Below are 6345 nucleotides of genomic sequence, written 5' to 3'. Positions count from 1 at the left end.
CTGGAAAGCAAGGCACAGAGGCTGGGCCTGCCAAGGCAAACACCGGCTCTGAGAACCAGTGCTCCGGCTCGTCCCTTCCAGCAGGTCCCTGCAAGAACCCTGTTGGGCTGCCTGCTGGCTGTGCCACCCTGGAGACACATGCACCCCACCGGCCCCATTTGCTGGGGAAAACAGGGACCCAGTGCCCCCTGCAATGTCTTGCATCCTTGTAGCAGCCTCAGCCCTGGAGCTGCTCCATCACTGTGCAGCAGAGGGGTGGGTGGGTGCTGGCCACAGCCCCCAGCCTTGCTCCTCGCCTGGGCATGGCTAGGAAACGCAGCGGGCACTGCAGAACAGGAACGCTGGCTCTGCCCGTGCATCGCGCCTGAGAGGAGCGTTTGGCCACAGTGGGCTCAGGCAGCCAGCAGAGCGGCAGGCGCGGGAGCTGCTGGTTTTCCCTCTCCCAGCAGTGATCCCAGTGGCACGCAGCCTTTTCCCAGGCACGGAGGGCTCGGCAGCGTAGTTCCGGGGCCGGGGAATGGGCTGTGTGTGTTCATGTTTTGGCAGGGTTTCTATAGAGACTTGACCCCTCTGATGCTTTAGGGGACAAGGCTGCTGCATAAATCGGAGCGGTGTTGCTCTGTCGGCTCCTTCCCTGACCCGCAGCAGAGAGCTGGGCCCTCGCAGCCAAACTTTGCCAAGTTTGCCCCATGTAGCAGCAGCGGTGCTGGGGTGCGGGGTCCCCTTTGCCTGTCTGGGACTCAGTGCAGCTGCCGGCGAAGCCCTTGACACGAATCCAGCTCTCGTTGCAAGCATTACTTACCATCATTAGTTAATGAGCTTAATATGGCAGCCTTTTTGCTAGCCTGTGGCAATCCCCTGCAGCAGGAAGTTTCCCCGATGGACTGCACAGGCTGATTTTCCTCCCCACCGCCCCGCCTGCAGCTCAGCGGGGGCTTTGCCTTCCCCATCGCCCACCTGGCCCCATGCTGTGCACCCAGCCCCGACCAGCAGCCCTAACAGCATCCTCGCCGCGGACACTGGCCCTCGCCCCTTGATGGGGGCCAAGCAGCAGGCTCCCTCGCCAGCTCGCTGCAGGGGGGAGCTGGGCACACCCGGGGCTTCACCTGAGACCGAGAGCGTGGCCAGGGTGGGATGGGAAGGAGACGATGCAGGGCTGCTGGGACTAGTTAAGCCAGTCGTCTTGAGATAGGAGGAAGGCAGTTTGGAGGGGCAGGGATGGGAGGGGATGCCCTGATGGCTGGTACCCGCGTTAGTTCTGGGTGTGAAGAGATATGGGTCAGGGCAGGTACAGCATCCTGGCTGCTGCCTGCTCCTAGGTGGCAGCCATCAAACGCAGGATTTTATTTTGGTTTGGGGCTGGCTGTTTTTCCCCCCCTCCTTTCTTTTTTTGCTTACATTTTCTTTTCCCCATGAGAGTTTTATTGGGGGAATGCAATGAAATTAAAAATAGACAAAATTCAGCTCTGCTGCACAGGGGGGTGCCAGGAAGCCTGCATCTATCACAGCTTCCTGCTACCCCAAAGGGGACAACCTGGCTGCTCAGGCTCCAGGTGGGTGATGTCTCTTCACTGTCCCTCCACCCTGATGGGGGGGGGCTGGGCACCCCTCGTAGCAGAAGGTGGCCCCCAGGTACAGCAGGTACCCAGAGGGTGGGTGTTAAGACGAGGAAGCTGAAGGATGTAGCAGGGCTTTGGGATCCCACAGGGGGTCATCTGTGTGCGTGCCGAGGGGTCGGGGCTGTCCCTGCGCTGCCGAGTCGGTGTGGGGACCGGTGCACTGACACAGCAGAGTGGCACTTTGCTCGAGCGGAGAAGGCAGCTCTGGCCTCCAGTCCTTGGTGCATTTTTGTATTTATTTTTGGGAGGTCTGTGTGAGCTGAAAATGCTCCTTTACTTGAGGCTTCGAAAACATTCTTCCCCTTGGGGATGTCAAATATTTTGGTTTTTTTCAGCTCGGACTTGCTAGTGGGATAAAAAAGTTGGAGGGCTCTGGTGATTACGGACATGCTCTCCAGGGTACGGAGGAAAATAGAGAACAAAGTGAATGCAGCTTTGCTTGGAAATCCCCCAAGCCCTGTGAACTTGTCCTGGGCAATTACCCTTGCTGGCTCCCAGCTTTCCTGGGAGCCAGCAGAGCTCGGCAGGGAGCCGTGCCTTGCAGCTCCTCGCTGGGCGCAGGGCAGGGATCCCACCAGCTGCCTTGATGCACTGGTGGTCAACCTCTTTTAAGGGCAGTCCAGGTGATGGGTGCCAGCCCAGGTATCCTTGAGCTGCGGGAGGAGCAGGATTGTCACCCAGTGGTGTTTCTCAACAGAAGGCTGAGGGCACCCGTGCTACCAGAAACAGGGCTGCAGTGCCCCAGAAAAGGGACTGGTGAGTGTACAAAGGCTGGTCCCAGAGGGGCACAGCAGGCTGCACACAAGGAACACACCAGGGAAGGACTTGGTGGGAGTAGGAATGATGAGGGCAGCCCTGTGCTACAACTTCTGAGAGAGTCCGTGCAGGGAAGGGAGATGCAACCATTGCGGTGTGGAGGGGCTCCCAAAATGCAGGGAGGTGGCAGGACAGCATGGCTGTGGCTGGCAGCACGGCTCTGGTGTGCCAGGGGCCAGAGCAGCACAGCTGGGCAGCGAAGCAAGACAGATTTAAAGCATTTGCTGGGAAATCAATAAATAGGAGCCAAAAGGCATGAAGTGGTGGAAGACGTGATTTAAGATGGGATGCTAAAAGCAACCCAGTAAGCACAGCCTGCTTCCACGAGGGCTAAGAATCGGCTCCAATACCCGCTGAATTCAGTCGTGTGGCTCTCCCTGGCTTTGCGGGGCTTTGGCTCAGCCCCAGAGGGAGGTTAAAGTACTGGGTGTAAATACTGGAGAGGGTGTAGGAGAGCAGGCAGGGATGAAGGAGGAGGAACAGCATGAAACCAAGCAGAGGAGGATTTGGGCTGTAAATCCCCCTCCCAGTGCAGTGCACTGGACTGCCGTGCAGGGAGAGCTGCTGGTGCAGGCTCCGGCCACGGCACTGGCGAGGAAGACGCTGGCTCGGTCCCTCAGCGGATCCCCGGCTTTGCTGCTGCCTGGGGGCATCCGCGAGGCAATTTCCCCCCAGGATGTAGGCTGGGCTCCCCAGCAGCCTTTTTATCACCAGTTGGTTTCCAGGCGGGGTGAGCAGCCAGGGGACCACCTTGGGGACTTGGGGGAGCTCCTGGAGGGCCCTGGGGCTGCTTGCTGGCGGAGGAATACCTGTGCTGGTGGGACAGAGGTGTGCACGCTGCTAATGGATGTGCAAACCTGCGGCTCCTCCTCTCGCTCTCTTCTCTCTTGCTCTGTCCTGACCCTCCGTCTTCCTTGGATAAGGCAGGGTGGAGCAGCTATATCCCGCTCCCCTCCCTGTGCCACCACCACGGCACAACCATGCCGAGCAGCATGCTGACAGAGAGAACAAACACCTCTGCACCCCTTCCCCTTTGCGTCACCTCCAGTGAATTTTTAACCAGGAATAAAAGGTGCGGTGTCAACAGCCTGGACCCAGCCCAGAGCAAACGGTGCTGCCGGGCGAGTGCCCCACGGCAGGGCAGGGCTGGGGAGGTGGTCCCTGGCACTGGTCCCCTGCGAGCAGCCCCTGAGCCGTGCCCACACTCCCCACCAGCGCCCAGCACGGATGTGCATCTCCCCGGCAGGCAGAGGCGATGCCTCACAGGTGCTGGGCGGCTTCCCAAAGCAGCGGGCGTTGCTTCCTCGACGATCCTGGCTGGATTCGATAGCCACAACAGAAACAGCCGGGGCTGTGCCAGGAAAATGCACCAAACCCTCCCCCGGCATGATTTAGCCAGGAGGTTTCCTTGGGCTGCTGCTAATGGAAAGCTTGCAGAAAAGAGCAGATGGTAGTGGAGACGTTGGCCAGACCGTACGCAGGGAGACTGAGGGAACGGTGCCTGGATGAAATCAGAGATTTTCCATGTAGCTGGAGGTTGGAGGGGTTGGAGAGGCAGGCGAGGGCTACCGCGCTCTTCTGTCCCATGGGTGGAAATCCCAGATGCATCCCCGGTGTGGCCCTGAGTGGGCAGCCCCACGCTCTCCCAGCAGCAGGGCTCACCCCGTCCCCACCGAGTCCCTGTGCTGCGCGGCAGCGCCTCGCCGGGCCGGGAGCTGGCCCCGGGGCTCCCGTGTTTGTTATTGCTCCCACAGTGTAATATTAACCGCGTGATAATCATTCACGCCTTGGCTCTTGAGGTTGAGAGCTGACCTGACAAGTGACTGCTGCGGGCAGCCAGCTGCCTTAACCGGGCTGGAAATGTTTTTACAGTTTCTGCTAGAAACAGCTGTGTGATTGCCCATTTCCACGGCGGGACGGAGTCTGCACCACGTCCAGGAGGGCAGCAAGCACAGATTTTTGGCACGGCAGCGAGCGTGTTTCGCAGGCTCAAACCCTTCAGGGCTTTACAGCATCAGTGGCAGCGTGTTGGTGGGTGTGCTGGGCTCCCCTGCCAGCATCCCCCAGGGTGGCCCTTTCTGAGGCCCTTTCCCAAGCCCCCTGCTCCGGCACTGCCTTTCCCGCTGCCATCCTGTTCCCAATTACTCCCAGCCGTCGGCCGCCTGTCAGCTTTATGAAGACATACCCCAGAGTTTTTCCTTCGGGTGTAATTTGCCCTGACAGCCGCCTTCATGCTGTTGTTTCCCCAGCCGGCTGGTAATGGGATTAGCTGCATGCAAATCTGGAGGTGACGGAAGGGAGGGGGGTGGGGGGTGCCAGCCCCCTGCCGCAGGGTACCCCGTGCCACTTCGCAGGGCCACGGCACTGGCATCAGATGCCTTTTGATGGGATCATGCATCTGGCAGCTCCCCCCAGCCTCTGCTGGGCTTTTTTTGAGCCACCCTATAATTTTCTTGTCAAATTAGAGTCCTGCGCTGGGCTGGGTAGAGCATATTTTACAACAAATTGTCTTGGCGGAGTGGGCCTTTGACTTGCACAAGTGTGGGCTGAAATATGGCCAGGGATAGAGATTTTGCAGGACTCGCAGTTGTGTAAGCGCTGGGAAAACGCCGGCCGTGCCTCCAGCCCACCGCTGCCCTGTGCGCCCCGCCAGCGCAGCACGCTGCTGCCGCTCCGGGATATTCCTTAGTCACATTTTCTGCAGGGGGGAACCCACCTCGGGAGGATCCAGGGCTGGGGAAGAAATGAGGTGTCCTAACGCTTGGACCGTGGTGCCGTCAGCCTCCGGGTTGTGCCTTCACTGGTGCATCGGCTTCCCCCCTGTGCAAGCGTGCTTGGGGGGCCGTGAAGCGAGAAGTGTGGGAGCCCCTGCCCCGCTCCAGCGAGGGGGGGCAGGAGGGGAGCCGGGAGCTGCTGCCCTGGCAGATGGGCTGGTTTGCTATGCGGAAATAGCTGTTTTTTCTTGCTGTGTTAGCAAAACAAACCCAAATTGGCTTATGTTACCCACCCTGCCTGCTAAAATGCCGGTGAATTTTCCGGTCGTTACTCCGGTAATTACCAGCGGCCAAGTTGCTCGAGGGGGATATTTGGGCAGGCAGCGTGTGCCCACAGCTCTTGCATGCCCGGGCGCTCCCGCCTTGCAACCCTGCCCTCAGAGCTCGGGAAACTCTTGGTGGGCCCTTGGGGGCTGTGAGGACCTTGCACCAGCTATGCTGCAGAGGGACCTGGGGAGCTGGTGCTGGCTCTTGCTGGTGCTCGCTAAGGGAGCGGGGAGGCAACGCTGGCCGTAACACCACCACCCAAACAAATAAATGGGACTGCCCGGGTTTTTCTGAGGGCCGTTGCTATGCCATCGGGGAGGGCTAGCGCCTCTGGGATGGAGCCTCACCCACAGATTCCTATCAGAGGGCACAGACAGCTGAGGCATGCTCTGCTCTAATGGTTAAATTGGGTGGAACAAGGTCTCCAGATAAGATAAAGCTCTGGTTTGCTGAGGAGTCTGTTCTCCATAGGCGTTGGCTGGGTTGTTTCCTTGGCAGGCTAGGAACCTTGCTTTGAAGCAGTGCTTGGGCTGGGGCCTGGCTTTGCCAAAGACAGCACCCCTGCCTCTCTCCTGCTGCTCCTTGGAACCGTCTCTGCCCAGCACCAGAGCTTGCCCACTGCCTGCCCTTGCCCGTGTCTGTGGGCATGGCACCGTGGGCAGTGTCCCGCTGCAGAGGGATGAGCTGGCCACTGCTCGCTGCCATGCCGAAACAGCTCACAGGCAGTCGTGGCATGGTTTTGGCTCCTGGGGGGACCCTGGATGGCAGAAGGAGCGGTGACCCCAAATGTAGGGCTGCCACAGCGTTTCCAGACAGCTCCCGCCAGCATGGGCCGGCAAGGGCTTTGTTTATTGCCCTGCCACAGCATG

The sequence above is a fragment of the Ciconia boyciana genome, chromosome 7, assembly GCF_034638445.1.
Source record: "Ciconia boyciana chromosome 7, ASM3463844v1, whole genome shotgun sequence".
In the NCBI taxonomy this organism is placed as follows: domain Eukaryota; kingdom Metazoa; phylum Chordata; class Aves; order Ciconiiformes; family Ciconiidae; genus Ciconia; species Ciconia boyciana.
This window is presented reverse-complemented; position numbering follows the sequence as displayed.